The sequence below is a fragment of the Symphalangus syndactylus genome, chromosome 11 (genome assembly GCF_028878055.3).
Source record: "Symphalangus syndactylus isolate Jambi chromosome 11, NHGRI_mSymSyn1-v2.1_pri, whole genome shotgun sequence".
In the NCBI taxonomy this organism is placed as follows: domain Eukaryota; kingdom Metazoa; phylum Chordata; class Mammalia; order Primates; family Hylobatidae; genus Symphalangus; species Symphalangus syndactylus.
In genome coordinates, this window is record NC_072433.2 from 86457929 (window position 1) to 86482238 (window position 24310).

Below are 24310 nucleotides of genomic sequence, written 5' to 3' on the forward strand. Positions count from 1 at the left end.
CTTTCAGTCAAACTGTCACAAATACTGAATTCTGCCAACTGCTTGAGTGAGCTTGGAAATGAATCCTTCCTAAGTTAGGTGTGACCACAGCTCTAGCTAACAGCTCTGACAGCTCTGTTTTCAGCCTTATGAGACCCTAAGCAGAGGATGTGGATAACCTGTGCCTGTATTCGGATAACACAGAAACTGCAAGAGACCAAATGTGTGTGGTTGGAAGTTTCTAAGCTTGTGGTAACTTGTTACATAGCAATAGATAACTAAAACACTTACCCTCCCTAGGACATTCCACTCTGGAGTGCCATGGGTCTCCCCTGGCCTCCAACCTGGGTGCCTACGTGCAATGCCTCACCTAATGACTTTAGGATTCAATTGTTCAGGAAGGAAAGAGAAGAGAAAAACATGAGAGGGAAGGGAAATGGAGAGGAGGTGAGAAAGAAAAGGGCAGAGAATACAAAGGTAAGAGGAAGAGCCAGAAAGATGATTTTTCTAATTTGGTCATTCCATATTTTTTACCCGAAATTTTTTCTTAAGTAAAAGTATTAACTCTACAACTTTGTTATCCAGAATACTATTTGTACAGGAAAAGAAGAAAATTTGCTTAATTGTTTTCCTTTTATCAGTCTTCAGAATAAAGAGTTGATACTCCAGCAATATACAATGGGAGCTAATCAATTTGTTCTTTTAGGAAATAGAATTATGAACTAATGGAATTTTTTAAGTATTTGAGTTTTATGTATCTCAGTTTATTACTAGTCTTTGATGGCTTTTTTGCTTTCTGGCACAGTAATATAATCTAGTCCATGGTATATATGTCCTGTCCCAGATATGAAATTAACCAAGGATACTAGTCAGAAATAACATTTGGTAGTCACAATCTGGGTGCTAGGGGTATTTATTGCTATGAGGTAGTGGTTGCTTCTAGGCCTTTTCAATGGACAGATTTAGGAAATGTATAAAAGTCATTTTTTAAATAGCATGAGTTTCTACTGATATTTTTCAGTTCAAATTTAGAATTTATAAGTACCTGGAACTAGTCAACCTTGAGGTTAAATCCTTCAGACTGCCAAGTCTGCTTAGGACTTCTGACACCAGTCACAAGTTCTAAGGTCCCCAGGGCCACCTTGAGTTCAGGTCAGCTAGTCACAAATTCAGACTCTCCATGGACTCCCTCAGGTTAGATAATTTGCTAGAATGATTTGCAGTACTCAAAAAAGTGCTGTACCTCAGGTTCGATAATTTGCTAGAATGATTTGCAGTACTCAAAAAAGTGCTGTACCTATGATTACAGTTTTATTAGAGCAAAAGGTACAAATCAGAACCAGACAAACGAAGAGACACATAGGGAGAAATCTGGGACTGGAAGAGTTCCAAATGTGAAGTTTCTGTGTCCTCAGTGACATCTTCTGTCCCAGCATCAATATGTGGCAATGTATACATGCAGTGTTGCCAACCCAGAGAGCTCACATGAACTTTGGTGTCCAGAGATTTTATTGGGGTTTTATTTTGTAGGCATGACTGATTGAATTATCACCAACCCAGTTGAACTCAACGTCTAGCTCCCTTCCCTCCCCGGAGGTCAAGCGGATATTATATGGCACAGAACCCCAACCCAAAGTACATGGTGTTTCTGGTATGACCAGCCCACATTTTGAGTCCTCTCATTAATCTATCTAGAGGCCCTCCATGAGTCACATAGTTAGGGTAAACCATCATGTGTGATCTGAGGGACCCACCATGAATAGCTAAGACACTCCCATCATTTGGGAATTCCCCAGGGTTTATTGGTTACCTCCTAGAAGTTGGGGCAAAGTCCAGATCTTTAGACAAACCTAATTATTCAGTACAACAAGATTTTTACTTAACATTTTTGCTTTATAATCATGTCCTTTTATGCTTAAATGATAGGCTCGGGTTCAGGGCTAAAATTATCCCTTGTGCAAGGAACTAAGGAAGTAGAAAACAAAAGAAGGCCAGTGATGAAATGTTAAAACAAAAAAGAGTGGGGCCACAAATGAATGCCATACTGTATGGTAAAATGCACAAGTGCTTGATTAACATGAATGAGAATGACTATACACGGTTTAATGGAAAAGGTAGATTAGGGTAAGCTGAACTGTTGTAACAAATGGAACCCCAGATATAGTGGTTCCATGTATTAGAAGTTTATTGCTTGCTCATGTAATAGTCCAAGGGCTTCTTGGTTGGCAGGGGGATTCTGTTCCATTCAGTCATCAAGAATTTTAGCTTGTGGGCCAGGCGCGGTGGCTCACGCCTGTAATCCCAGCACTCTGGGAGGCCGAGGCGGGTGGATCACTAGGTTAGGAGATCCAGACCATCCTGGCTAACACGGTGAAACCCCGTCTCTACTAAAAATACAAAAAATTAGCCGGGCATAATGGCAGGCACCTGTAGTCCCAGCTACTCAGGAGGCTGAGGCAGGAGAATGGCGTGAACCCGGGAGGCGGAGCTTGCAGTGAGCAGAGATTGCGCCACTGCACTCTAGCCTGGGCGACAGAGCGAGATTCCGTCTCAAAAAAAAAAAAAAAAGAAAAAAAGAATTTTAGCTTTTGGCAGAAGTTCCATCTTTAGCACATAGCTTCCAAAGTTGATCTGGGTATCAACATCTCCATCTTCTAGTAGTAGGAAAGAGCATGAAGCTGTGAGTGTAGTGCTTTTTATGAGTTATGCCTGGGAGTGGCTAATGTTACTTTCACTCACATTCCATTGGCTAATGCTACTTTCACTCACATTCCATTGGCTAATACTCATTCTTAAGGACCCAGCTCACATTATGGGAGACAAAGAAATGTGGAATAACTATATTCCCAGCAGAAAAGTTAACAATTAATTTGGTAGTCCATTGATAGTATCTGTCACACAGAGCTTGAACTGTGAAGGGGTAATATGATTTGGGGAAAAATAGCTATGAGGAACCTGGAGATACAGAGAGCAAGGAAGACATCAAGAGTTATGTCAAATAGTTGTGAAAAAATATGTTGTCTGAAAGAGCTAGTGATGTGAGTCAATAGATTGTTCCTTGATTCATATGGCTTTATAAGTATTATTATTATTATTTACAAATTAGTTTCTCCAACTAGACTATAACCTTCTAGCACAATATCTGACATATAGTGGGTCTTCAATTAATGTTTATAAAATCAGAATGCTAATTTGGATTACTTAAACACTTAGTTTGAATCAGAATAATGTTCCCATTGAGATATAATTTATCTGTCATTTTCAGGACACACAATTTATAAAAGAGATCTAATTAACCACTCTAATGCATGCATTCATTTTTTTAAGCAGAGGCATTAGGCATGTTTCAAAGTTATATTACTTTGAGCTTATATTATAACTAGTAGTTATCTTTTTGTGGTGTTTTTTTTGCTCCTCAATTTATGTGCATTGAATTCATACCTTTATGAGAGAGGCTAAAATTATTTCCATATTATTGAGAGATTGAAATAAATTTTATTTATTGAAAACACAGGTACTACATTTATCTATAGTGAAGGAAGATACCTTTAAAATGATTAGATTACAAATGAAACTACTTAAAAGAGAAAAAAATGTGGAAAAGATAAGAGATGGTAAATGATTATGGAAATATGTGAGAGATAAAAATCTTATTTTTACTATCTTTTTATCTAGCTAGAAGATGAAAAATTATTCTGTACGAAAGTACTTAGATTATTTTATTTACCACCATTTTATGTTTGCTGATATGAGTTTTTTCTTATCTGTGCTTAGTGTACATAATTTAGTAAGAAGGCATAACAGCACTAATAATTTGTTTTTTTGTTGTTTATTTTTATTATACTTTAAGTTTTAGTGTACATGTGTACAACGTGCAGGTTAGTTACATATGTATACATGTGCCATGTTGGTGTGCTGCACCCAGTAACTCATCATTTAACATTAGCTATATCTCAAAATGCTGTGCTTCCCCCAACCCCACAACAGGCCCAGTACATAGCTTGGCTTACTTCTTAAGAATCTAAAAGTGTATATGAGATGATATTGCTAGGGAAAGGAATGACTGAAACAAATTTTGTGTGTTGTTTGGTTTGTGGATCTGATTGAATTCATTTATGAATGGGGAATTTTATTTGGCAGACATAGACAAGGTTAAAAACTTTGAGTCTCCAAATCCCTCTGAATTTCTTATGCTGGAAGGGGCAGGATCTCTCTCTTATCTGAAAGAACCAGCCTTACCATGCAAAAAGCTTCTTGATGACAGTATTTGTTTCCTCACAAGGAGATTCTCAATAACAGGACTTCCTCTTGCCAAAGCTGAATTGACAAATGCTACTGTTATGTATGTAACAGTGATCCCTTTTTCAGAGGCAGGGTTAAGTAGTCTCTCTAAGCCCAGTCACTGTACAGTTCTTTGCAAACTCTCTGTCTCATTGTCTAAACTGGAGTAATGCTTGGAGGGGCTACAAATGCCTGGGTCCCAAATAGCAACCTCCATGTAAATATCATACAGTTTTTCTCCCATTGGTAGTGGTATTGGTGGGTTGGAGTTAGAGGGGGATATTGACTTGTGTTAGTGGCACAAGTTTGTGAGGCCAAACAACATATGCTTGAAGGTTTGTTAGTTTTTAGATTAAAAAGAAAACTCCTCTTTAATTTAAATTTTTAAGTTTTGTAGGTACATAGTAGGTATATATATTTAAAGAAAACTTTTGATGTCAACAGTGAATTGCACTTTTTAGCCCAGTACCCTACAAACCCAGACAATTTTGTCAAGTTTTATTGACTTCTCTTAACAAGTTCTCTCATTTTTCTGGTTGTATAATTTTGTTAGAGTTTATAACACTTAATCATATTTCATAGCCCTGAAAGTTGTAATTTTGAAAATTCATCTAACAATTTCCAATGGTCCTTCAAACTTTATATTTTTTTGACACAAAAGTGGACTTGGGCTAATTTCCTTGATAGCTACCCTTTAACATACATAGACTTTAAATGCTTGACCACTTTTAATGGTAAAATCCTGGAGGTATTAAAGGATAAATTGTGCTTAGGTCTAGTCAGAGACCAATATTGTGCATACTAACAGAAGACTGCATCTCTTAGAAACTGCATATGTCCTAATCATATTTTACCAGGGACTCTTCTCTTGTAGCTCATATTCTAGGGAGTTGTACAAGTCATTGATATCTAACTTTATCATATTGTTTTGGACTAAGTTAATGCCAGGTAGAATATTGATATAGGACCAAATCAAGTGGCTACAACAGTGGATGAACAATGCATATCTTACTACAAATGTCCTGATAATAACCATAAGACCCTGCAGTTCCCTGGAGTCATGTGTGGTTTTCCACAGAGACACTGTGTCTTATTCTTTTAGCCTGAAATAGCCTCCCCACTTTCCTCCTTCATTTTGCAGATTCCATCCTATGGAATGCATTCCCCAATGGTTGTAGTCTACAGTAGGTGTTCGTCCAATACTACCTCACCGTGAACATATACTATCTATTTTGTAGTCGACCATTTACCCCACAAAATTATATGCTCCTTCAGAGAGGAAACTGTGCTTAGTTATATTTGTGTTTCCTGAGTTAGTTTAATCATTATGGATATGGTCTGTGTTGACTGTGAGACCTGGGTTCAAGTTCCAACTTTGCTATTCATAAAATGCCTGAGCCAGAAGGGATCACTTTCAATTGTTGAGCTCCAGTTTCTTCGTTTGCAAAATGGAAAAAATTGTATTAACTAACACAAGTATTTTGAGAATGAGATTACATACTGTATACAAAGCACTTAGCACAAAACCTGGAGTATACTACATGCTCAATAATTGTTATAGAGTATTCACAGCAAATGTAGAATAAATCTTTCAGCTTCCATATATAACTATTGAACTTGCATACTTAGCAAAAGTGGAACTGTGTAATTATCTTAGATCATTGACCCACAGAAAAAAAATATTAATCACGTAGCAAGAAACAAAGGCAACAAGTAATACCCATCATTTAGTTTTGGTTGCCATGCTACTGCAAATATTACACATTCACATATCACATTTGAGTAAGTTACAGTATTGATATAGCAATTGCTTTCAAACTACTGAAATTGAAGATTATTATAATAATTATCCTGGCATGATTAATAAGCATATCACAAAAAAAATAAAGTCCAAACTCAGTTTTATGGCACAAGGCATTTTTCATGCTCTCTCTTGTGTCTTCCTCTCTTAAACTAGCTCTTTGTATGCTCCATTCCACAATTTTTGGCTCCTGTCATATACAGTTTTATTGCAAACACCCTCATCTAATAGTTTCTAGTCCTTCCAAGGTACATAGCAAACACTCCTCTTTCAAGATCCAGATCAAAAGTTATTTCTGCTGATAAAAAAATTTTCTGATAATCTAGTATATAACTTACCATTTTATTTTTTGTGTTCCCACCATACCCTATAGATTTTCTGGCACGTTTCTTCACATGAATATTGTTTCCCATTAGACTGTAAACTACATGAAGGCAGACCCTGGTGGACAGCAGGTGCTCACTATATGTTTGTTAAGCAAAGGTACAAATCATATCATATTCTAAACATATTTAAGAAACAAATAAGTAACTGTAATGCTTATATTTTGACTTCCCTTGTTCTCCAAGCGCACTAATAAGCAATTATCTATTTATTGCATTTCCAGAAGAGTCTTTAAGTTTCTAAATGTGTGTTTTGATATATAAGTCAGAGTACTGAACTTAAATGACCTGGGAATGTAATCTTTAAAGAAATTACAGGAATGTGGTTATAACATTTAGGGGCCTTTTATTTTAATGGAGACCTCATTCTCTCTTTTAAACATGATACATTGTCCAGATGACTAAAGTAATAAAATATGAGGAGAGTGAAAATGAAAACAGAATTTTTATGCAAAGGGAACTGGACAGTATCTAATTTGTATATGAAATCAGCTGATATAATTTGGCCAATATAAACACACTAAATTAATATTTAGGACAGTAGTTCAAGTCAAATGAGACCAAATAGTATAAGTGAATTATTCTGAGGTCAAATTTAAATGAATACTGGCCTGGCGTGGTGGCTCACGCCTGTAATTCCAGCACTTTAGGGGGCCTAGGTGAGTGGATCACTTGAGGTCAAGAGTTCGAGACCAGCCTGGCCAACATGGTGAACCCCCCCCTGCCGCCGTCTCTACTAAAAATACAATTTGCCTGGAGTGGTGGCAGGCGCCTGTAATCCCAGCTACTCAGGAGGCTGAAGCAGGACAATTGCTTGATCCTGGGAGGTGGAGGTTGCAGTGAGCTGAGATGCCATTGCACTCCAGCCTGGGAGGTGCAGGCACCTCCTCATTCTCCTGACCTGTCTCATTGGTGCCATCTGCCTTGATTGTATGAGGTTACATGGATAAGTTCTTTAGTGGTGATTTCTGAGATTTTAGTGCACCAGTCACCCAAGCAGTGTACACTGTCCCCAATATGTATGACATTTTTGGGGTACGGGTGCTTTTTGTACCTTGACTGTGTGAGGAAGCTGAGTTGAAACACTCATGTAACTTCTGCCTGCTCTTTTTCTGTACAACTAGTTGTTCAAATATGAAGATTGAGATCTGAATTGAAGTCCAATCTCTACTCAGTAGTAATGTGATCTTGGGAAAGTTTCTTACTCCCTGAAGCATAGTGTCTGCTTTTGCAAAATGAGATTACATCTCTTTACGGGGTATTTGTGAGAAGCAAATGGTAGAATGCACATTAAAATAGTAAGTAAACTGCAAAACACTATGCAAATGTGAGTTTAGTGTTATAAATCTGTGCTACACAGTAGGGCATGGGCTGTGTCTTTTATATCTCTTACTTTCCAGTATTTTTCTTTCAATGGTGGTGTTGGTAGAGAGACCTTTTCTGTTTCCTCATGCTGAGAGACAGAGTGTGAATATGGGATACATCATGTTCCAGTCCACCCACTGGCTAGCTTTTGGGATGTAGGTCTCTCAGTAGAGTCAAGTTTTCTGTGTAACTGAGGATTTAGTTTTTTAAGTATAAACACTTTTAAAATATTTCTTGATGAAAGTATTAAAAATATATATTTAATGGGGAAGGAGCAAGTGAAGAAGGAGCAATAAATTATGTGTTGTGAATAGAAGGAAATAAAAATATATTCTGGCTCTACTTTATTGCCTTATAAATGCTAATAACTTTCCATTTTATTGTTAATTCAGGTACATTATTATTAATATTAGTTAACTCTGCTATAACACTCTGATGACTTCAGAGAATATGCTGCATATTGAATTATTTCCTTTTATATCAAATCCAAATTGTTTTGATGTTTGAAATTAGATTTTTTAATAGTTTTTATTTCTTCCTCTGCTGTCGCTTCTCTTTGCTGTGGGGAAATACCTTTACTTCCTGTTTTGTCCTCTCTACTTGCTGTTTTCTCACACAAGTCAAGTGAGAGCCTCTGTAGTCCAAATAAGCTAATTTCTCTGTAGGCCTCTATTGGCAGGGGTCAAGGGGGCATTCTGGGACTTTGAGTACCCATAGGAAGACCTCCAACTCCCACCGACCCATTATACTTTCACAGCCTTATCCCCACAATGTGTCTCCAGACAGTCAGGACAAATAATCAGGTCAAAAAGCCAACATCTTCTAGCATCCTAAACTTTAATCCTCTTTTGGCCCCATCCTTCACATCTGCCCCACTTTCTGAATCTCCTCCAAGATGCCCTCTGGAAGTTATGTTCATTGAAAGAATCAAAGCTTGTCCGGGGCAGAAAGAGTGGATATCAGCTCAGACTGAAAAGAGCAAAGAACATCGCTAACATTAATCAGGCTGGGAGGTCAGACAAGGACACAGACAGCTCCAATGTTAACAGGAAATACTAATTCTGCAGAGGTCATGCAGCAACTGTAAAATGCCACCAGGATCTCTGCTTTGAATGATCACTGTTTTTTCACCCATGACATTCTAGACCTACTTTGCTACAGTCATCTATTACTGAGGATACCCAGTTGCTAAGCCACCCATGCCTCATGACAGCACCGATTCCCTAGTTAATTCTTGCTTTTTGAAATTCTACCATAGAAACAGCAAGCAAACCCAGAACTGATCCCCTCTTCCCTTAGACCCTTCTCAGAATCCTTCAGCAGAAACCCAAACCTCACAAAACGTGGTTTTCTCTTCCCTTTTGTTGAAAGCTGCATTCCACGTTTCCTCTGGGATGCCTTTCCTCATTGCATCAAACCAATAAATCTGATTTTGTCAGACTCTAAGCTTTTTGCTCCTGGTCTTTGGCTGATTAAGCTTTAACACCAATTATTGGGAAATTCCCCTTTGTCACTGAATGCTTTTCTGAGCATAACATCAATGTCATGTTCTAATTGAAGCTGAGCACTTCTGCTGCTGCTGCAGCCCTATCAAGTGGTGGCTTTATTTTCTTTCATTCATCTTATGCCACTGGCCAGATGGAGTACATGACTTCTTTGCTGCTTCCAGATCATTCTTTTTTCTTCTTCCTACAAATGAGACACTTTGAATATTATCTTATGACCATATTTTGTCCCCTACTCTTCATTGTTGCAATCATCTATTGCCACCATCTGCCCCACACCACTCCGTAACTTTCATTCCCTGAAAATTTTAACTCCTGGCTCACTGACACTCTTTATAACAATACTGCCATCACAATTCTTGATATTTTCAATATCTGCATAGATGATACTTTCAATACTCTGGCCTCTCAGTTTCTTTTTTGCAGAATTTAACTTAATTTAATGTTTTTGATGTGAATGGTGAACATTCTCAGTTTCTTTACCTTCTCTTCTCCATTGATTTTTGTCCTCAACCAACCCTAAATCATTTACTCCCAAGACTGTGTTTTAGGCTTTGTCAGTATATACCATTTAAATATCTCCGTAATCTCAATTTCAAACACTCCTCTCTGAATACCACCTTCTATTTTTCAGCTCATAGTCCCTAATACACTAACTCTCACAATCTACCAAGCCTCCCAGGTATGATTCTCCCAGCATTTTAGTGCCTATCACTGCCTTCACGTACTCAATTCCCTCATTGTTTTTCAGTCTTAAGTTACCTGGTTTATCATTATAATGAGTTCTCACTTGAACTTGAAAAGCAAAACAACAATGTTGTTTAAATCAAACTCTCCTCCAGCCTGTATAGCTGAACATGGCTGGAGTAAAACACAAAACAATGCAGTCTGATTTCATTTTATTTTATGTTTTTAACTTGAAAAACGATTTCTAAAGTTTTGATAAAATACATATAACATAAAATTTATCATTTTCACCATTTTAACTGTGCAGTTCCTTAGCACTAAGTGCATCCACGCTGTGCGATCATCACCACTATCCATCTCCAAAACTTTCTTATCTTCTTAAACTGAACTTCATACCCATTAAACAATAACTCCTCATTTCTCTCTCTCCTCAACCACTGACAATCACCATTCTATTTTCTGTCTATAAATCTGATTACTCTAGGTACCTCATATGAGGGGAATCATATAGTATTTGTCCCTTTTTGACTGGGTATTTCATTTGGCATACCGTCTTCAAGATTCATCCATGTTATATAGCATGTGTCAGAATTCCATTCTTTTTTAAGGCTGTATGTAAAATACCATATTTTGTTTATCCATTCACAATTTCATTTGAAATTTATGATCACTTTTCTCTATTGGGCCCTCAATACTGCCAGACTGTCTCACTCCATTCCCATGCCTATTTTATTTTCTCCCTCTTATGGTCTATTATTTTATATCTTATTCTATTTTTTTAAACTCACCAAATTTCACTGTCAGTGATCTTGCATTCTATGTAACTGAGAAATTAGATGTGGTCAAGGGAGAACTTCTAGAAGATTCTACTGCTCTATGTACCTACCAACAAATACTAGCAGCTACATTCTACCTTTCTTTGCACCAGCTCGGGTTTCTTTTTCTTATTACTCAAGGTCATTGCTCTAACAAGTGTCCTCTCTTTCTCCTACATCATCGTGTTTCCTCATCTACTAGGTCTTTCCCGTCAGTGCACAACGTACTGGAACTTCTCTCATTTTAGAAACAGTAATAACAACAATGACAAAACTCTTCCTGACTTACTTTCCTTTCTACTACCATCGCTTTCTTTCCTTCCCTTTGTAGTGAAAATTGTTGAAAACATTCTCTATACTTGATGCTTCAGTTTCTCTTGATTCTAATCTGTCTTTTGCTCCTACCACTTCAATGAAACATCTCTTGTCAAGGTCACCAATGACTTCCAAATAGTTAAATCCAATGCACACTCTCAAACTTCATGTTACTTGACCCTTTGAAAGCATTTTGTGACAGTGATCTCTCTCTTCTCTGTGATACTTTTTTTTTTTTTTGGCTTGGCTTTCTATATAACTTACTCTGTTTTTTTAATCTCCTTTCCCATTGAACTGTTTTTGTTAGTCCTCTTTGCTGCTTTTTAAAAATTTCTCTGATTCCTAAATGACAGAGGCCCCTCCATCATATCTGAATAATAGGGGCCCTCTATCATATCTGAATAATAGGGGTCCCTCCATCATATCTGAATAATAGAGGCCCTCTATCATATCTGAATAATAGGGGGCCTCTATCATATCTGAATAATAGGGGGCCCTCTATCATATCTGAATAATAGAGGCCCTCTATCATATCTGAATAATAGGGGGCCTCTATCATATCTAAATGATAGAGGTCTCAGTCCTTGGATCTCTTTAATTTCTATATTCACTCAACTCCTAAGGAGTCTTAAAGATCTTCATGAGGCTTATGATTACATGCTGATAATAATCTAATAACTACCAAATTAGCATTTTCAGGATGGTCTTTGCCTGAATTCCAGATTTATATATTCAATTGGCTACTTAAAATCTCTACTTACATGTCTAATATTTATCTCAAACTTATGTTCCAAATGGAGCTCCTGATGTTCTTTCTCCAAACCTACTACTTTGATATCTTTCTCGTCTTAGATGCGATTGCATTCTTCTAGTTGCTGAGGTAAAAAATCTTGGAGTCATCTTTGATATTTCCCTTTCTCTCACAGTCTATATCCAATCTGTCAAGAAATCTTACTAGCTGTGCTTCAAACTGTACTAGCTGTGCTTCAAACTCTAACAATAATCTGACCACTTTACATAGCTTCTTCCTTTACCTCCTGTATGACTTAATGTCACTTACTCCGTAGATGTCAAGATAGGACCCTCTGGAACCCTCACCTCCAGCCATGATAGTCTCTATCCCCTTTTCCTGTTCTGCTATTTTTCTTTAGCCCTCATTGCTATTTATCATACTGCATATTTTATGTACTTTTTATATTATCTTAATCCCTCCCAAGAATATAAATTTCATGTGAGCAAGAATTTTTGTTTTGTTTACTATTGTATCCCCAATGCTTAAACCAGTGCATGACATGTACTTGGAATTTAATACATATTTGCTGAATGAATGAATAAAGGAAATTAGTACTGAGAATTTTAAAAGGTGAGATATTTAGAGCTATTTGCATAACAGGAGCAAAGAAGCCCTTGGTTTCTATCTCCATGGTTCTCCTGTGAATGAAGTTTTAGTTTTATGAAGTAGCAGCCTAATAACAGCAAAAACAGCTGAGTACCAATCGTATGCAGAAACTATCCCACATGCCTTATTCATTTCTTATTTATGCCATACAACCGTGAGAAATAGCGGTTATTATCTCTGTTTTACAGATAAGGCTAAACAACTTTTTCAATATCACCTTGCTAGCAGGTGATTGTGCTGGATTTAAAAATCAGTTCCATTTGACCCCAAAGTTCAACATTTTTTAAAAACTATAATTACATGGGTTACTTTCTGGCTCTTCATTGGTGTTTTGGCTAATGGGGGTATTAATGTAAGCAATAAACTAGGCAGAAAAACGGAATGATATGCCATTAAGCCTATTGAGTTCAGCATTTTCTTTATTGTGAAAACTTCAGTATAATGCAATTTTAATACCATCTTTATTTGTGGGAAAATCTGAATAGCCAAAATGTAGGGCAAGCATTGTTCTCATTTTAATTGAAAATTAAAGGTTACCCTGTATCAAAAGTTGCGTGCATGTAGCATTAGAAACAGGTGGACTTGACCTCTTTTAGTGCAATATTTAATTGTTAAAAATGGAATTTTATTTAGTTCGAACATTTCTCTTACATTTAGGGGGCAATAAAAAAGCCCCCCTGCAGCTAATTTAATAACAGAGAATTCTCATAGATGTAATGCAAGTATCTGCTGTGAGGCAAACTCACTTCATATTGTTTATTTAATTCTGCATTCATTTCACTGCATTGCAGTGTAATGGGATGCAGGGACTCTCTAACAATGGAAGAGAAAATTTGATAGGTACATGTGAGAGAAAATTAGTGAGCCATTTGTCATATATTCTAAACAGACACTGTGATTTTTGTTTTGAGCTTTGTAACGCATTCACTTTGGGATCATAATAAGCAACATAGATCTCCCTTAATTTACCAGATGCAATTTGGAACAATTTTTTTCTTTTAACACATTTTTAGTTATGTAATAAAATACGTTGATAGATTAATATACTTTCTAACTTAAAACTTCAGTTTCTAGGTTAAAGAAAATGTTCACACTAAGTCACACATAGTTGAGTAATTCAATTATGTAATTCGATTAACTAAGGATAATCCTTATTCTGTTTATTTTATGAACAATGGACATAATGAAATCTTTTTTTTTTTAAGAGTTGGGTCTCACTGTGTTCCTCAGGCTAGATTTCAACTTCTGGGCTCAATATCTCAACTTCCTGAGAAGCTGGGACTACAGGTGCACCCCACTGTACCTGGCTTATATTGAAACTTTGGCGAGGTGAGATATGGGAAACCACTTTATAAATTAGAATTCTTACGTAAATGTAAAATGATAGTGGTTTTGCTACTATTGTTATGGCTTAAAGGGATTATTAAATACTTTATCAACTTTGTATATTCTTCAAAAAATTGATGGTTTTGGATTATAACATTCACCATTTTGGGTTGTTTTTTAGTTAATGCAGAATTTCCTGAAGTATAAGGTAAGCCACTGATGAACTTACACCATAGTACTGGTAACTGAGCAACATCTTAACACTTATTCATATTGTATTTTTCACCATTTTATTTTGTTACTAAAATAACATTGATATTTACATTTTATCATTTTTTGTGGTTATAAACAAGTCAATAGTATACACATTTCAGTGCATATATCTTTGCATGTTTGTATAATTTCAGGCCAAATTTTCTCATTGAAATGGTATCTAACTTACAAAGCTTTTGCCCAGAACCTTTCTGAGTTAAAATGGAATCCACTTTCTGTGGCTTCTCCCAAATTCTTCATTGCAATAATTTTAAATCTACAAGAGGTTCATCAGAATGTCACATGCCACAATACATGGAAGTGCTAAAATATAACTTATGTGCCTAAAAAGAAAAAGAAAAAATACATTTTTCTGTTAGTAATTTCTAATTTAATTGTATTGTGGTCAGAATTGTATGAACTGTGTCTTTGGTTTTATGGCCCAAAATATGGTCTATCTTAGTTAATGTTCTGTTTGACTTAATAAGAATATATATTCTGCTATTGTTGGGTGGAGTGTTCTGTAAATAGCAGTTAGGTCAAGTTGGCTGATGGTGTTCAAGTTTTATAACTATATTGTTTTCTAGGGCTTCTATAACAAAGCACCACAAACAGTATCTTAAACTGATACTAGGGTTTTGGCAGGGCCATTTCCTTTGAAGATACTAGGGAAGGATCTGTTTCAGCCTTCTCTCCTAGCTTTTGGTAATTCCTTCTCTTTTGGTATCATAACTCCAAATTTCACATGGTGTTATCCTTGTATGCATGTCTCTGTGTCCAAATTTCCTCTTTTTAAAACCCAATCCAGTCTTACTGGTTTAGGAGTCTATTCTACTCCAGTATGACCTCAACATAACTAATAACATCTGTAATGACCTTATTTCCAAGTAAGGTCACATTCTGAAACATTGAGGATTAGAACTTCACCATATATATTTTTGGGAACGTAATTCAACCTATAATGACATTCTTATTTTCTGTGTACTTTAACATATATTTTTGAGAGACAAATATTGAAATCTCCAATTTAGTTATGCATTTGTCTATTTCTGTTATCTACTGGCAGTTCTATCATATTTTGCTTCATGTACTTTGAAGCTCTGTTCTTAGGTGCATGAACTCTTAGAATCGTTTTGTCTTCTTATGAGTTAACTTCTTTATTGTTATAAAATAATTATTTATCTTTGTAATATGTTTCATTCTGAAGCTGACTGTTAAATATTAATATAGACATTCAAGGTTTCTTTTGGTTTATGTTGGTGTCTATCTATCTATCTATCATCTGTCTACCTATCTGTCAATGATCTATTTTTGTATCTAGATTTAAGAGGCATGGATTCCTGGAAATGTTGTCACATAGCTCTGTAAAGATTTGGTACACAATGTTTCAGTGTATACACTCCCCTCTGTGTGAAGGAACCTATCAACTTCGCTTAGGAGCCTCATCTGTTATGCTGAGCCAGACAGTACATGTGATGCATAAAGAAAAGACCTAGGAAGTCATGTGAGATATCCTAGACATCTTTCTCCTTCTACTTCTTGACTGTGTGCACCCGTGAGATTACTAGTAAAGTCTGGTAGTGAGTAATGTCTCTGATTTGTGGGAGTCTGATCCTTTTGATAACTAATCCTTTGCATTTGCTCATATACTTAAATACCAACCAAAAGGATAATTTAAGATTTTTTATAAAGTTTTTATTTCAACGTCCCATTTTGCTTGGTAGTAGCTGAGGTAAAATGCTCAGAGAATGGTAGAGGAACATAAACTTGCCAATTAAAGATTTATTACCCTCTTCAGATTTAAAACATATCCATAACAAACCTAAACTGGTAATAGTTATTCCATTCAAAGTTCTAATCCTTATTGAGTCTGTTATTCCGTTCCCCTTCTATATTCTAACATGGCTTCTGGAGGTAGGAGGAAGTTTAACTTGTCCTCATTGAGATGAGGAAAAGGTGATTTTTCTACATGAGGGTTACCTGCTGTCACCTGGGTTCTTGTCTTGCCCAGTCAGTGTGCATTGGTTGACATGTGTTACTGTGTTTTGGGCTGGTGACACTCATCTTGTGGTCACTCTACAAGGTCAGTGACCAGGGGGTGGCTGTTTTCATCTGCTGACCTCACTTCATCTTGGAACCTGCTATTCCTGCAGGTTCTCTGAGACCCAGCCATGAATCACCTCATCCCTTACCATAATGGCCCTATATCAGGCCCACCGGCTTCAACTCAGCTGTATATCTTGTCCAGAGCATGTGTGAGTGCTTGAAGATTTTTCATTATCCATGGAACCAAGGGAGTCTCTGTGGGAGGGATGCTTTCTTCAACCCTCTTTCTGCCCAGATGTTCCCCAAATAATTTATGTTTTGGCGCAGTTGTTCCAAACTGCGGCAGATGCTTTTCTCTTAGAATCTCTAATGGTAACCAGTGGGACAAAGCCTGTCTAATTTCAGCTAAACTTTCTCATGCTTTGATGTCATTGCCTCTTAATAAGTGATCTCTAAGGCAGTAATAAGAAGTCTGGCATCCCACCTTTTTCTCTAGTCTTGGCACCTCCTACCCCCTTTCAGCTTGTCTTGACCATCTCCTTTTTTGCTCATTTGAAGGAAATTATTTATGACATAAACTTTTTCTTTTTTATTCCATGATCTTCTTGCGAACCCACCATCAGCTTCCTAGTGCAATAGACCTCAAGGCTAATGCCTAATAATTGAGTCATGTGGGGGACATGGTTTATAGGGTCATGAACCATAGATTGGTTTAATATTTCCAAAACTATTGTCCCCATTATGCAAATCAACAACAAATGGAACCTACAGAAAATCAGATAGTATTCATATTTTGCTGATAACACTTCTAGGGGTATTGGAACTGAGTGAAGTTGCAGAAATGAGTTGTCTTTTGAAAAATTGCCTAGAAGGAGGGGCCAGAGGGTGGTGAAAAGGACAAGGCAATTAAATGAGATAACAGGGTTCTGCTGATTCCCTGTATTCACAAAATACTTATCATAGCTTATTTCATTCATCTTTTCAAGAAGATCGTAGGTTAGATTTAAGAAAAAATCTACTTTATATATGAAGGACCAGAGAAGAAAGTTACAATAAATGTGGCAGGGACAGAATGTGGTCCACAAATGCCCACTTTGTGAATCTCAAACCTGTGCTTATTCTATCAAATCCTTTTATATGTGCTAGAAAAGACCCCAGGCTTAGTCTACAAAGACTACAGACAGTCTCTTATATACCTCACTAACATCAGGGCAAAGGAGTAGATAGGCTGTTATGCTTTCTGTGAATTTTTTCCCATTTAAGTTATGCCTCTTCACGTATTTTTTTTCTGATTAAAATTCTGTCAATAGACACATAGGTAGGGAGACTATTCCTGAGTGGTGCATGCCTCTAGAAAAACAAACCTACAAGTGAGATAAAGTTTAGATTTCATAAAGGAGGTATCTATAAAGGTACATTGGTGTTTTGGGAGAAACAAAGTGAAAATATTTTTAGCCTAGAGTTTCTTGGATGCTTGAAAATATGGTGCTACAAAAACTGAAACTGGGCTCAACAATTCCAGAGACTGTGATCTAAATCAAAAGGCATTTTGATAGCTTATGGATTTTTTTTCTTCCCCGAAACTGTTGCAAGCCATAGATTTGAAAAGAAATTTCACACAGGTATGATTATCACAGCATCGATAAACTGTTATCTCTATAGAATGGCAATAGGCAAGTCATGTTTTGTGAGACCAGGTTCTTCAACATTAAGAGATATCAGAGGCCAGTATGAGCAAGCCGACTTCAAAACATGGGATATGATAGATGATAAGTGATTCATGAGGAAGTCTCACCAACATTAACTTTACCAAGTTTGCTTAAATGTAAATAAGATGGCTTTATATTGAATGGCTTGAAATAAGGAGTTTTTGTCTTTTCTCCATTTTTAATTTAACAAGAAAATATAGCTGCGTCAACTAAAATGTCACCACTTGAAGCAATAGCTTCCACATTTTCCCAGTTGCACCTCTTATCAGTAAAATATTTTAAAAAACGCATCTCTGGCGAGCCGTGGTGGCTCACTCCTGTAATCACAGCACTTTGGGAGGCCAAAGAGGGTGGATCACTTGAAGCCAGGAATTTGAGACCAGCCTGGCCAACGTGGCGAAACCCTATCTCTCAAAAATTAGCTGGGCATGGTGGTGCATGCCTGTAGTCCCAGCTACTCGAGAGGCTGAGGCACGAGAATCGCTTGAACCCGGGAGGCAGAGGTTGCAGTGAGCAGAGATTGTGTCACTGCACTCCAGCCTAGGTGACAGAGTGAGACTCTGCCTTAAGAAACAAACAAAAACATGCATCTCCAAATTATATTACTTTTATTTATTTTAAAGTTATATAGTGAGTGATTGTATGTTATAGAAAGCACACACAAATAGAAATTTAAAGTAAAATAAATACAAATAAAATGAATAATATTTAAAAATTAAGAATTTAAATGTTTAACAAATGTTTTGCTTTCACTGAAAATACTAGTATCACTATTAATAGGCGTAGAGTACATTTCATTTGAAAAATTTGGATAAAGACTTTGTGATTCAGTTATTTGAAGGTCTGATTCTAAGGTGGGTTTATTTCAGTACCTATTACAATAATAGGTGTCATAATTGATAAAGACAACTCACAAAACACCAAAATAAAAATAGATTGGCTGTGTTTATTAATCACGGAATTCATGAAAAACTCATCTATCAATTTTGTGAGTTTTAAAATTAAAGAGTACTAAATTTTCACATTTCTTGATATTAACACATTTTTGGCATACCAATTAAGAATTGTTGTTCAAAAAAATTGTCATTTCATATTAAAACAAAATAGTTATAAAATATTCTTAGCCTTTTTATTTGCAGAATTTCAAACCATGTCTAAAAATTGTTTCTAAATTTTTGGGGAGTGAATACATGAGAATTTTACATTATATACATATTCATTACTTTTAGCAAGAAAATCATCTAAGAATGTAAACATTCCCGAGCATTCATTTTTTTTTTTTTTTTTTTTTAAGCAAGAAAATCACCTGGCTGGGTGCAGTGACTCACATAATCCTAGAACTTTGGGAGGCCAATGCAGGATGATCACCTGAGGTCAGGAGTTCGAGATCAGCCTGGGCCACATGGCAAAACCCCATCTCTACTAAAAATACAAAAATCAGCCAGGCGTGGTGGCACATGCCTGTAATCCCAGCTACTCAGGAGGCTGAGGCTGGAGAATCGCTTGAACCCAGGAGGCAGGGGATGCAGTGAGCCGAGATTGTACCATTGCACTCCAGCCTAGGCTATAGAGTGAGACGCTGTCTCAAAAAAAAAAAAAAAAAAAAAAAAAAAGAGAGAGAGAAAAGAAAATCATCTAAGAATGTAAGCATTCACAACCATTCATTTTCAAAATGCTCTATTTTATTTTGAAGAAGAATTGGTCTTTTACTTGTTAAAGCGTCAGCTTGACCATGAAGAGATTTATTAAATATGTTTGTTTTGTCAAAAAATTTGCTTGAGAGAGATTACTTTATCCATTAAAGATGAGAGATTTTGGAACTTTGTTTTTTGAGAAAAGAATGAGGCTTTACACTTAGATAAGTTGATAAATCTTAAGTACTTGGCTTGCGCTAACTAGTGAACCTGTTGTGGTAGAAAGAATTTTCTGGTTACTTCTCATGTCATTACAGAATATTATAAATATCCTACTATTTAATGTTCTTGTTTTTATAAACATAATAACATGATGATATTCCAAAGCAAGTGACTATAATAGATCACAAAGCCTGTTAGTCAATGAATTTGGGAGGACAGAAATCATCAAACTCTCTCTCTGTTACAAAATTTATTCCCCCAGATTACTTCACAGCAGGGTGCATGGATCAACCCATATATTAAATATGACTCAAGTTATCTTTTTATTTTTTAGACAAGAAAAACATAATTAAGAAATTAAAATCGGCCGGGGTGGTGGCTCACGCCTGTAATCCCAGCACTTTGGGAGGCCGAGGTGGGCGGATCACGAGGTCAGGAGATCGAGACCATCCTGGCTAACACGGTGAAACCCCGTTTCTACTAAAAATACAAAAAATTAGCCGGGCGAGGTGGCGGGCGCCTGTAGTCCCAGCTACGCGGGAGGCTGAGGCAGGAGAATGGCGTGAACTCCGTGGGGCGGAGCCTGCAGTGAGCCGAGATCGCGCCACTGCACTCCAGCCTGGGTGAAAGAGGGTGACTCTGTCTCAAAAAAAAAAAAAAAAAAAAAAAAGGAAATTAAAATCCCAGTGGATTATTATAAATACCTGAAAGTATCCACTACTTTGGAGATCATAGTACTAAAGTGGTGGTTTTCAAACTTTAGTGTATATTTAGTGTATATAAGAATAATCTAGAAAGAATATTAAAATGCAGATTTCTAGGCCCCATCCAAAGCGATTTTGATTTAACAGGTCTAAAGTATAACTTGGAAATCTATAATTTTATCAGTCCTCTTAGATATTTCAAATGTAGCTTCTTAGTAGAAAACAGTTTGAGAAACCCAAACTAGAGGGACTGTAATAATTTTTTTGTATTCCTTATAGTAGCTTCCTTGGTTTAAGATTGTCGGCACATTGAAGTTCAGTTTGAGACTCTGCCTAAATACTCAAGAAAAAAAATGCAGCAAACAAGTAATGGCTCATTAGTATATTTAATTAAAAAGCTATAATTAGTAGTTAAAATTGCCAACATAAATATTACCAACATGTAACCATCTAATTTGTGCATATTAGTTAATGGATTATATCCCAGATGTCAGGTAAGGACCCCATCCTGTAACCTTTTAAGATAAAATTTCCTCAAGCTTCCCCCTTGTAGGCATGCATTTCAGATAGGCCACCCCACCACAGAGCAGGCTTCATGAAGTTGGGTGGAGACATCGTGAGGTGATTGCGAAAGGGGAGAGTGGCAGCACACTCAGTTCACAGAGAAGCTGAGGAGCTAACTGCTCCGAGCTGTTCTAGGGGTTTCCTAGGGCTGTGCTCTGCGTCTGTGTGTATTGTGACCTTGTGGCTCCACCTCTTCTGGATGCTGCTACAGCGGAGGCCTGGATCCTGGCCATTCCCTGTGACTTAATATGCTCTGTCACCATCAGGTAGCTCTCTGAACCCTGGTAACCTCCTCTCCCAAGAACAGACAGCCTGTCCCCAGATATCCCAATAGTGATGAGTAACAGAGGTGGCTGTGAACTTCTTTTAGTTTCCATTGCTGAGTCAGGGCTTTCCTGTCTTCTCCTGGGCAGGTCCAGCCTTGGTCTCTTGGCAGGGTACCAGCTTTGCTGATTGCTCTCCAGCTCACCATGTGACTGATGCCAAAGTTGTGGTGTACTGTGCCCAGCAGAGCCCTGGGAGCCACTGCTACCTTCAGAGAGGTTCCTTGCTGAGAAACAAAGTGCTTCACCTCCCCCACCATGGCTGCTTCTGGGTAAACCCAGTCTTCTGTCATGCTAGAGCTGGAGCTGTTGCCCTGCTCCTGAGGAGAAACTGGGATGGGGAGGGAGAAGTCTTGTTCCTAAGTGTTGCCATTGTGGCTTTTCTTGCCTTCTCCAAAAAAGTGCTGCCGGATCCCAAGAAAACTTTTTCCAGAACATTAGTCTGGGTAGACTTCTTGAGTAATACTCCCAAAACACAGGCAACCAAAGCAAAGTGGGATCACAAGTTAAAAAGCTTCTGCCCAGCAAAGGGAAGAATCAATAAAGTGAAGAGACAACCCACAGATGGAAGAAAATATATGCAAACTAACCATCTGAAAAGGGGTTAATAAACAGACTATATAAGGAGGTCAAACAACTCAATAGGAAGAAAAATTGATTGAAAGATGGGCAAAAGGTGTGAATGACAGTTCTCAAAAGAAGACATACAAATGGCCAACAGGTATGTGAAAAGATGCTCAGTATCACTGATAATCAGATAAACAAATCAAAACTACATTGAAGTATCATCTCACCCAGTGATGTGGTTTGGCTCTGTGTCCCCACCCACATCTGATCTTGAGTTGTAATCCCATAATTTCCAAGTGTTGTGGGAGAGACCCAGTGGGAGATAATTGAATCATGGGGGCAGTTCCCCCACCATACTGTTCTCATGGTAATGAGTAAGTCTCAAGGTAGTGAGATCTATAAGGGGTTTCCACTTTTGCTTTTCTCTCATTCTCCCTCTTGCCACTGCCATGTAAGAAGTGCTTTTTGACTTTCACCATAATTTTGAGGCCTCCCTAGCCTTGTGGAACTCTAAGTAAAGCACTCCTCAGCAAATGTAAAAGAACAGAAATTATAACAAACTGTCTCTCAGACCACAGTGCAATCAAACTAGAACTCAGGATTAAGAAACTCACTCAAAACTGCTCAACTACATGGAAACTGAACAACCTGATCCTGAGTGACTATTGGGTACATAACAAAATAAAGGCAGAAATAAAGGTGTTCTTTGAAACCAATGAGAAAAAAGACACAACATACCAGAATCACTGGGACACATCCAAAGCAGTGTGTAGAGGGAGATTTATAGCACTAAATGCCCACAAGAGAAAGCAGAAAAGATCTAAAACTGACACCCTAACATCACAATTAAGAGAACTAGAGAAGCAAGAGCAAATACATTCAAAAGCTAGCAGAAGGCAAGAAATAACTAAGATCAGAGAAGAACTGAAGGAGATAGAGGCACAAAAAACCCTTCAAAAATCAATAAATCCAGGAGCTGGTTTTTTAAAAGATCAACAAAATTGATAGACTGCTACCAAGACAAAGAAGAAAAGAGAGAAGAATCAAATAGACGCAATAAAAATGATAAAGGGGATATCACCACCAATCCCACAGAAATACAAAGTACCATCAGAGAATACTACAAACACCTCTACACAAATAAACTAGAAAATCTGGAAGAAATGGGTAAATTCCTTGACACATACACCCTCCCAAGACTAAACCAGGAAGAAGTTGAATCCCTGAATAGACCAATAACAGGCTCTGAAATTGAGGCAATAATTAATAGCCTACCAACCAAAAAAAGTCCAGAACCAGACGGATTCACAGCTGAATTCTACCAGAGGTACAAAGAAGAGCTGGTGCCATTCCTTCTGAAATTATTCCAATCGATAGAAAAAGGGGCAGTCCTCCCTAACTCATTTTATGAAGCCAGCATCATCCTGATACCAAAGCCTGGCAGAGACACAACCAAAAAAGAATTTTAGACCAATATCCCTGATGAACATCAATGCAAAAATACTAAATAAAATACTGGCAAACTGAATCCAGCAGCACAACAAAAAGCTTATCCACCAAGATCAAGTCGGCTTCATCCCTTGGATGCAAGGCTGGGTCAACATAGGCAAATCAATAATGTAATCCATCATATAAACAGAACGAAAGACAAAAACCACCTGATTATCTCAATAGATGCAGAAAAGGCCTTTGACAAAATTCAACAGTGCTTCATGCTAAAAACTCTCAATAAACTAGGTATTGATGGGACGTACATCAAAATAATAAGAGCTATTTATGACAAACCCACAGCCAGTATCATACTGAATGGGCAAAAACTGGAAGCATTCCCTTTGAAAACTGGCACAAGACAGGAATGCCCTCTCTCACAACTCGTATGCAACATAGTGTTCGAAGTTCTGGCCAGGGCAGTCAGGCAAGAGAAAGAAATAAAGGGCATTCAATTAGGAAAAGAGGAAGTCAAATTGTCCTTTTTTGCAGATGACATGATTGTATATTTAGAAAACCCCATTGTCTCATCCCAAAATCTCCTTAAGCTGATAAGCAACTTCAGCAAACTCCCAGGATACAAAATCAATGTGCAAAAATCACAAGCATTCTTATACACCAATAACAGACAGAGAGCCAAATAATGAGTGAACTCCCATTCACAATTGCTTCAAAGAAAATAAAATACCTAGGAATCCAACTTACAAGGGATGTGAAGGACCTCTTGAAGGAGAACTACAATTCACTGCTCTACGAAATAAGAGGACACAAACAAATGGAAGAACATTGCATGCTCATGGATTGGAAGAATCAATATCATGAAAATGGCCGTACTGCCCAAGGTAATTTATAGGTTCAATGCTATCCCCATCAAGCTACCAATGACTTTCTTCACAGAATTGGCAACAACTACTTTAAAGTTCGTATGGAACCAAAAAAGAGCCT